The 10,371-nt window shown below is 34.5% G+C and overlaps 2 long non-coding RNA genes across 2 annotated transcripts; both read right to left on the bottom strand.

The window, feature by feature from the left end:
• Positions 1–7,712: 7,712 nt before the first annotated feature.
• Positions 7,713–8,864, bottom strand: LOC122407786 (uncharacterized). Its single transcript, XR_006260281.1, has 3 exons — positions 8,780–8,864; positions 8,122–8,542; positions 7,713–7,936 (listed from the first exon to the last, which is right to left on the bottom strand). It is a non-coding gene; the product is annotated as an uncharacterized lncRNA (long non-coding RNA).
• Positions 8,865–8,963: 99 nt separating this feature from the next.
• Positions 8,964–10,141, bottom strand: LOC122407877 (uncharacterized). Its single transcript, XR_006260302.1, has 3 exons — positions 9,986–10,141; positions 9,495–9,867; positions 8,964–9,048 (listed from the first exon to the last, which is right to left on the bottom strand). It is a non-coding gene; the product is annotated as an uncharacterized lncRNA (long non-coding RNA).
• Between the last annotated feature and the right edge of the window lie 230 nt (positions 10,142–10,371).

Raw genomic sequence — 10,371 nt, 5'->3', positions numbered from 1 at the left:
ACGATAATAAAAATTATTGCATGGTTTCGGTATAGCATGATGGGACATTCAAAATAATTGATTTTCGCAATTAAGTTATGACATGAAAACTGAAGTCAGGGAATGTGTTTTAATCTTCGGGAGCTCACTATTTTACATTAATGAATGCTTTTAACTACAATTTTCTCTCCATACATTAATAATAATATTTCCATTACCTCGAATCGATGACAGAATTGCACAGGAGATTAGAGAAACAGATTTGAAGGACTTTTTGATAACTGAAGAGTAATGAACAGATGAAGACAGTTAACCTGTAGATATAATGTGGCGTAACACTTCCAACACGGCACGAGCCCGTCAAAAAGATCGAAACATCGCGAAATACGATCGAATCGAACAGGAACAATGATGACGACCATGCGCGTCGTTATTGACATGTGGCAATCATATTGAAACAATGTACAAAGGCCCGAGCGAGTCACGGGGATCGCTCTGAACGACGCCACATGTCAAAATTGACACTACAATTTATTTTCTTATTTTTAATTATTGCGATCTATTTTCTTACCCGATTAGAGCGTAATATGGCTCAAAATGACCGTAAAATTATCCCGAAAATCGAGAAATACTCTAACAATGCAAATTTAATTAAAAAACTCATTCCTGGCGTCAAATCATTAGTGCATAATTATTTTTACATTAAGATTGAGAACCCCTTGTATCAGTGTAATCATATGTAGATTTTGCTCCTAAATGATGGATGAATTATAACAAATTGTGAATTTATTTTAGGAAGGCAGTACAAAGGATTTTAAATTATCTGACATACTATTGAATTCTTCAAATTCATATGAGTTTTTCCATTTCTTCATAGTGCAGTTCCATTAGAGAATGAATTTTACCATCTTCAGCTATTCACAATTATGCCTGTTTTCTCCGACGCGGTTCAAACTCAGTTCAATTTTTTTCATATAGCTTCGAGATAGGATGAACCAAGTTTAAAATCAGATTAACGTTGGAGAAAACGGGCATCACATACAAGAACGCAACACCTATGGACCATTTTTTTTTTATTGTTCGGCGAAAAAAATCACTTTTACCGCACTAAACAACGATTTTTCATTCAACATTAACTGTAAAATAAACACCTGCATGTCGAAAACCGATTTTCTGTTCAATACAAAACAATGCGCATGCGCCCAAATCAGATAGAAAAGGGGACGTTTTTGATGGATGAATGAGAGTTTATCGCACTCATATTTCGCGCCTTCGGGTGCCGATGTAAGCGAGTGCGAGAGCGTGACGCGAGGGGCGTTGGTATGCTGAATGAGAGTAGTGAGAGGGGAGTGAGAGAGAGACAGTTATAGTTCCGGCACAGCCGAGTGATGCGAAAAACCACGCTCTTGTCTTGAATGAATAAAAATCATAGTTAATCCTGTCGAATATCGTCTCATTGACTACGTTTACACGGCGCTTTTATTCCGATTTAGTTATATCAATATATCAATATAGATATACAAAATGCATATCTGACTTTATATATAAATATATCTGTCTGTATATACAAAACCGGAATAAAAGGGCCGTATAAACGTAGTCAACATTATTTCCAATACCCGCTTCGTGATCCTAGAAATAGTCAACAGTTTTCACAGATACACGTTCTCTCTCGGAACGGTCGGGCCCGTTAGGACCTTATGAGAGTCAGCGTTCCAGTATTGGTAGAGTGAATTCTACCAAAACGTTTTAATTGATCGCACAATGACTACCAAACGATTATAATAAAAATTATAAGAATACCAATAATTTTTGAGATTGACTGTTCTGGGTGATATAGTCGAACTCAAGAAAAATTTCAATATTTTTCTCTTTTTTTACCTTTACTACCATCAAAAAAACGTATATTCGTCACCGTAAAACGATTTCGTGTCGATTTGACCCTAATTAAACCATGCTATTATAAAAATTTTAAAAAATTTGGGCTAACTTTGACGAAATTTTTAATTTGGTTTTATAGAATTATTATGATCAAGCAAACGTTTGATTAAAATGTTCCCATATTCCATGAGAGCTAGACATAATACATAGCATAATTAATCAAACGAATTATATGAAGTTACCATCTGTCGGTAATAAGTGGTCAGTAAATGTCAGCGCATGGAAGGGATTCCCCGATTTCTCTCCTTCACACATTTCCTATTAAACGATTGTTTATTGATATTTTGTTGAGTCAACTTCACTTTTACATGACTTTCAGAATTAGACTTCTCTCTTAGACTTACTAATCTTTTTAATTCAACTATTACTGTATTTACAGAAAAGACTTTCGTAAATACAGTATTCTTAACTACTATTGTATTTACGGAAAAGACTTAAGGAAAAACTAATTAACAAAATGAGTTTCTTTTATCTAAAACGACTTTCACTCAATGTGTTATGTTTACCTCCATTATTTAACGACCTTAAAATTCCCTTGAACAAAATGATTCTTCTTTACATAAAACAACTTTTACTTAATGTGTTATATTCATCTCGATTGTTTCACAACCTTGAACGAAAATCCCCATTAGACAAAATAAGTTTTGTTCATGTAACGCGACTTTTACTTATGGCCGTTTTGTCCGACGCGGTTCAAACTCAGTTCAATTTTTTTCATATAGTTTCGAGATAGGATGAACCGAGTTTGAACTCAGATTAACGTTGGAGAAAACGGGCATTAATCCATTACGCTTATCTCGTTTGAGATTAACTATATGACCATATTTACGTGAACAACTCACGTATAAACAACTTCCACTTATGGCCGTTTTCTCCGACGCGGTTCAAACTCAGTTCAATTTTTTTCATATAGTTTCGAAATAGGATGAACCGAGTTTAAACTCAGATTAACGTTGGAGAAAACGGGCATTAATTCGTTACGTGTATCTCGATTCATGATCAATATTATAGCTGTTTTCTCAGAAGTGATTTAAACTCAGTTAAATTTTTTTCATATGGTTTCAACGTAGGATTAAGTACTTCAAACTGAGATGAATGTTGCAGAAAACGGGCATTACTATGTTTACGTATAAACACACGTAAATAAGAAGTCTTACTTAATCCGTTATGTTCATCCCGATCACTATTTTTTTCATCATATCATACTATTTATGTGAGCAACTCACGTAAACGAGTTTCACTCCGTTCATTACTTTTATCTCGATTGTTTAAGGTAAACGTAACAACAATAATGCTCTATATTGAAAATGCCACCTGGTGAGAAAAAATTTTCAGACTCGCACCCCCATTTTAAAAGGTCATACTCCCGCGTTTCATTTCTATTCGACACTGCTCCATCACCAGACCTATAAAGAAGTAAGTAGCGTTCTTTATTTTTATTTATTTAATGAATAATTTATTTTCGTGGTCCTATTATTTTAATGTTTAATTACAGAACGAGAAAAGAATGGCTGCAGATATGAATGGCGGGATGGATTTCGATCGCGATGAGCCACGAGACAATGCCAATCCGCCGCCACAGCAGCTAAGAGAGCCAGAGAATGGCGGGCAGGTTGACGAGCTGCCACCGGAAGGCAATGCTCAGCCACAACAGCAGCAAAATCGGCCACAACAACAGCAACAAGCCGGCGAGAACCGAAAAAAACGTGAGTAGAAATATTAACAATGCCGATTTTATCCCCACTACCAAAATTTACATTATTTAGAGATAATAAACGACATGGCTGTCAATGTACTATTTTACCGAGTTTCTTGATTGAAAAACCGTCAAGGTGTTAAGGTGTCACTTTCATTTTAAAGTTTCGTTTTTCATTTTAGGACGGGGTACACGAGCAGGGTGGCGGGTCCGCGAGGCCAAAAAAATAGATTTTGTAGCTCGTTTGACGGAGAGAATCGGCCAAATTGTCGCCGATCGCCATCGGGGCAATTGGCGAGGTGGTCGTGGTGGTCGACGTCCTGGACGAGGTAAGGAGAGAAATTTAAAAAATCTACCGATTTGTAATTCAATTTTCATGATTGTTTTTATTTTGTTCTGTTTCAGAATCAACATGATTCAACCACCGTTCCACGTCATTTTAAAAAATCTTTATTATTATTATTATCACGTCATCGCATTATAAAAATAAATAAAAAATTGAAACTTGAAGTGCTTTTGCATGCATATTCATTCTAGCATATGATTATTGATTATTGATTATTAACTAATAATAAGTGATTATTGACTAATTGTAAATGAAAAAAATTATCGAAACGAAACTGTACATACTTCAAGCCATATGATATGTGACAAGTTCGGTGAGTAGTGTTGTGACACGTACAAAAGTAGTTCGAAATTTATCACGTAAACATTGTCGAATCCAGGATTCAGCAAGCATGCAATTTAGAAACTTTGGTCATAGGAAGCAAGGAAGAGGTTTACGATCATGTCAGATGGAATCCGATCTGCTCAGAAACGATCTAAAGTCCGATGTTCGTTGACACGTTTACCATTTTGTATTTGTCACATAGCCTCCGATGAGAAGAGTTTCCTTAAATCCTCCCTTTGATGCTCACATATCAGGGACTATTTCAAGTGCCCTTATTCGTTATTAATTTAGTGAAGCCAATAATAATTTTTCAACTACAATTTCACTACTCAAATATAATGTATAACGAACTAACTGATATTTGTATTTGTCGCATAGCTCCCGATGGATAGAGTTTCCACAAATCCTTCCCTTGATGCTCACATATTAGGAAGAATATCTGGAAGCTCAGGCAGGAGACAGTCTGTTCTTAGGTCAAAATCTTGTATACAAGGAAAGTAGTGAATCTATCAAAGCAACAGTAGCGATGTGTATGGATTTTTCATTGACCGTGGACATGCCTCTAAATGTTTTGGAAGTGACCGCACTGTTCAAATACTTCAGTAAACTTAGACTTCTTATGAAGCTACTGTCAGGATTCATCGTCGAGATCGATATTCCCATTTTGTCTACGGTTACCGCCAGAATAACCTTTCAAGAATTTGCATTTGGAAATGACAAATTCGAAATTTTTACAAGTGCTCTTGGATTACTTTAAAGATTCAATCAGGTAAGATCACATATAAGTGAATGTAATTTACTCCTTAGTTTTCATCAAATTTCGCAATCAAATTTAATATTTTCTATATTTTGTATTTGTCGCATAGCCCCCGATGAATAGAGTTTCCACAAATCCTTCCCTTGATGCTCACATATCAGGAAGAATATCTGGAAGCTCAGGCAGGAGAAAGTCCATTCTTAGGTCAAAATCTTGTATACAAGGAAAGTAGTGAATCTATCAAAGCAACAGTAGCGATGTGTATGGATTTTTCATTGACTGTGGACATGCCTCTAAATGTTTTGGAATTGACCGCACTGTTCAAATACTTCAGTAAACTTAGACTTGTTATGAAGCTACTGCCAGGATTCACCGTCGAGATCGATATTCCCATTTTGTCTATGGTCACCACCAGAATAACTTTAAGAATTTGCATTTGGAAGTGACAAAAAATTGAAACTCTTACAAGTGCCCTTAGACTACTTTAAAGATTCACTGAGGTAAGACAACATATAACTGAATGGAATTTACTCCTTAGTTTTCATTTAATTTGATTTCATGCAGATAGTATTCTGGCTCAGTTAAGAAGTAAAATCACACAAATCGTATTCCAATGACTTCATTATGCATAATAGTTTCCTCTTTATTTCGTCGTACTTGTTACAAGTATCAATAGAAAATAGATATTCATTTGCTATAAATGCTGGGATTTAGATTTATTATGTTATCTCTTATTGGAGTGGGAATCAATAATTTAAACATTATTGTTTTTCTTCATCAAAGGTTTTAATTACTGTACAATCGGTATGTGTTGTTCTACTCTATCAAACAACCTATTGGAGATGAAGGAGAAAGTAAAATAAAAAATCATTCATACGTAGCTCGACATTTTTCCAAAATGTACAGTGACTCATAATTCTAGAATCGCACTTTTATTTAGCATCATGAACTTTTAATAGCAGACTATGTGTACTTTTATTTCAAAACACAGCCGAACTATGTAATATTACATTTCTATCATACTGTCAAGATGGATGAAAGGGAAAGCAATAATAAGAAAGTGTTCCTTTTTTAGAAAAGACATTTCGTCATTTATTTTTTGTCATTACAGGATACTCTTGTATACGAACTCCAGTCGGATAGACTTGGTTTTGCCAAGGGCTTCCGTAAGAACCTCGGTGCACGTTGGCCTCGTTTGGTTGAGAGGAAACCAGAAACGGAAACATGTCCTCCTGAGCGAAAGATCAGCTCAAAACCATCTACATTTATTGACCTGACGGAAACATAGAAGAATGAACATTTCTGATATACGGCAAAACTATATGAAGAGAGTGAGTAAGAGAGAGAACGCAAGAGAGAGAGAGAAAGAGAGAGAACGCAAGAGAGAGAGAGAGAGAAAGAGAGAGAACAAGTCCCGCATCGTGTTTTCGGCCCCAAACGATTCAGCGACTGTGACCAAAATTTTTCAAATGATGTAGACGAGAGAACGATGGCAAGAGGAATCACTCCATGATACTGAAAAAATATAAGAGTAGAGATCAATTCTTGACTTCAGTACTTTCTTCTTTTTATGAGTTGTTGGAAAAAAAAAATTTTATATCGGTTATGAAAGTGATTTAAAAATGTTTAATTATTTCTCGTAATTTAAACTTCGTTGAAAGTTGAAAGAAGGGAGTCAAACTCATGATTAATCAACTTTGTGCTCCTCTTTTTTTCATTGTCCTGAATTATTTTTAGTAAAAGTTCCCACATTTTGAATTTTTCTTCAATTCTTTAAATTATGGTCCTGATACTTTATAGAACGTCTCATATCCCTAGCGAAATAGCCGAAAGAAATTTGTAAAATAAACCATCGAGAGAGAATATCAAAGAGATCTTTTGTGTACTCGATTTTTCAACACTTTCTGTATATATTTTTAATATCATATTAAGTACATCGACTAACATTATTTATTTTTTTGAAAATATTATGGAGTGATTTTAAGTAAAACTGTTGCAATAATTGTTTCAACATTGAGAAAGATTTTGTTTCTATTTTTTTAAAAAGATGAAAGTACTTCCACATTCATATAGTTACATGAATAAAATCAAAACAGAATACTTTATTAATTTCAAATACATTTGCAATGAATCAGATTACTTGGTTCAATAACAAAGTAACATTTCTATACGTTGATTCGAAAAACTTACATTTTATCTGATGAACTCGTAAAATTTTCATGGCTTGCTTCAATAAATTTATGAGATTATTTAAATGTAACGTTTCAGATTTCGAACTACAATCACTTGATGCCAAATAAGAAATACACGGTTGATTTGCCGCTCGACAAAGGCGCCTCAAGGGATTTGAGAGTTCCGATAAAGAGTAAAAAAAATTAAATTCCAGACCCGTGTCAAGCTAAAAGAAAAGTAAGCTGATACTTTGTCTTTAACTTTAAAATATTATTAAGCGCTTAATGTTTAAGAGCGATTAAAAAAAAAAATTATCATTTTCTGATTACAGGTACAAATCTAGCAAGAACAAATGGCTCTTCTAGAAACTCCGTTTCTAGGCGACAAAAAATAAACATTTAAAAAAAAACGACGACGTGACTACCATTTATTTTAAGTTTTCATCAATATTTATCAACACCTCAACATAAAAAAAGCATCATAAATAATAAGCCGACAATTTTTGTTTTATTAATGACAAATCAAAATGCGTTTCTTAAATTACTCTAACTCAAAAGTATTAGTGCAAATGATCGTTTGTTCAATTGTTTTATTCTCTTATCCAAATATGCTATATTGTTGCGTATTGATTCCAAATTCGAGGCAAAACTTTCTTAAATTCCTTTAAGCAAGTCTTTGTTGCTGTCCAGTCCATTGGTTATGTCGGTTTGTAGTAGGAGCTCTAGTTGTGCCAGTAACGTATTTCCGACCATATGAAAAGAAAAAATAAAACATTTTAGTGCTTTGAAATTAGTCTGCAGTTGAAAAATTTGCTTCATTTTGAAAATTGGGATCACACCAATCTCGTGTGTCGCGGAAATGTTAACTCGATGACAAAATACTGAGAAATATTTTGGTGAATTTTACCTTGCTGATGGAAAGAGCTAAGAGCCAACATGCGATTGACCGTTTGAGGTACAATGATCGAGGAAGCTTCGTTTTTTTTTCATGATTTCGTACATCTCAATTTTTCGTTCTCTTTCTGTGTCCTGTTGAGCGGCCGATTTTTTCTGTGCTAATTTGTTCATTCGATGAAGAAGCATCGAGAGGCTACTCGCCATTGCTATGATCTGAATGCTGTTGAGTAAAGCCGATTTTGCGCTCAATTGCTGAACCACCTCGACGATTTCCTGGGTCTTCATAGTTTGAGACAATTTTCCAAGTTATGCGTTTTTAATACTCCAGACTTCGTTTGCGAATTTTATCCACTTCAGTAAATGCCGTTTTTTCCTCTCCAACTTTAGTCGAACCCGTTTGTTTGAATAGCTGAATCTGCAACGTCAATTGTCTAAAACAAAATAAAAGTCGGTCGTTCTTAAATTCTCGAATTTTAACATGTTCCAAAGTTATTTGTGGATTGTTTTACAAGGAATATTAATAAATTTGCAATTTGGGAATCGCTATGATCTTTACAAATTCAATGGTTTTTTGTTATTCAAATAATTCTAGTCACTTTTCGTTTAGAACTGTCTTTGGAAAAGAAAACTCCAGTGAATGTTTAATAATTGAATGGATCTTCACTCACTTTAAGCTGGCACCTTGAGGATCAGCGAAAGTCGCGACCAGATTGCTGCTAAGGTTTCTTGCAATTTCAGGAAATTCAATTTTTTTCCCCATTATCTCGACCTGGGACAGAATTTCTGCCATACTTTTTTGTTCTGCCTCATCGTTCGCTGTTTCTTTGAGTCTATTAATTTCTTCGAAACGATCTTTCAGCTCAAACTGCAAAAAGTCTCAGATTTTTGAATCGGTGTTTCTTGCTCTCCCTCACCTGGCAACTCCCAGTCTCCAAAACTGTTTTTCAATAAACGTAATTTTCATGACAATAGCGAAAAAATAATTCCTATTATTTTTAAACGTCCAATATAAAATTTGAGTAGAGCAAAGTTGTTATTATGCTTAGAACTCCCATAAAATAAAATTATAGTTCTTAACCAGAATTATAGTTCTTGAAATTCTGTCGGAAAAATCAACACCTTGGTTGAGAACACGTTTCCCCTTGAATTTATTGAAGGTTGTAGTAGCGCTTGTGTGCAAACGTTCAATAAAAATAAGCCAATAGTTTACTATCCCACAAACAGTTATGATTATTTTTTTTTTGTATTTGAATAATTTTTCATTTCAATTCCATTATAGAAAATAATAATAATTTCGCATCCAAAATTTTTCGAGAAAATCAGATTAATTGAAGTTTAATTAAAACTAAGGAGTAAATTACATTCAGTTATATGTTGTCTTACATGATTGAATCTTTAAGGTAATCCAAGAGTTTCGAATTTGTCATTTCCAAATGCAAATTCTTGAAAGGTTATTCTGGTGGTAGACAAAATAGGAATATCGATCTCGACGGTGAATCCTGGCAGTAGCTTCATAAGATGTCTAAGTTTACTGAAGTGTTTGAACAGTGCGGTCACTTCCAAAACATTTAGAAGCATGTCCACGGTCAATGAAAAATCCATATACATCGCTACTGTCGCTTTGATAGATTCACTACTTTCCTTGTATACAAGATTTTGACCTAAGAATGGACTTTCTCCTGCCTGAGCTTCCAGACATACTTCCTGATATCTGAGTATCAAGGGAAGGATTTGTGGAAACTCTTCTCATCGGAGGCTATGCGACAAATACAAAATATAGAAAATATTATAGAAACAATATTCTGTGTAAAATCAAATTAATTGAAATGATGAAAACTAAGGAGTAAATTACATTCACTTATATGTTGTCTTACCTGATTGAATCTTTAAAGTAACCCAAGAGCACTTGTAAGAGTTTCAAATTTGTCATTTCCAAATGCAAATTCATGAAAGGTTATTCTGGCGGTAACCGTAGACAAAATGGGAATATCGATCTCGACGATGAATCCTGACAGTAGCTTCATAAGAAGTCTAAGTTTACTGAAGTATTTGAACAGTGCGGTCACTTCCAAAACGTTTAGAGGCATGTCCACGGTCAATGAAAAATCCATACACATCGCTACTGTAGCTTTGACAGATTCACTACTTTCCTTGTATACGAGATTTTGACCTAAGAACAGACTTTCTCCTGCCTGAGCTTCCAGATATTCTTCCTAATATCTGAGCATCAAGGGGAGGATTTGAGAAAACTCTTCTCATC

The sequence above is a fragment of the Venturia canescens genome, chromosome 3 (genome assembly GCF_019457755.1).
Source record: "Venturia canescens isolate UGA chromosome 3, ASM1945775v1, whole genome shotgun sequence".
Classification (NCBI taxonomy): Eukaryota; Metazoa; Arthropoda; class Insecta; order Hymenoptera; family Ichneumonidae; genus Venturia; species Venturia canescens.
The sequence above is the reverse complement of the archived record's forward strand: the minus strand, read 5'-3'. Positions and strand labels throughout refer to the sequence as shown.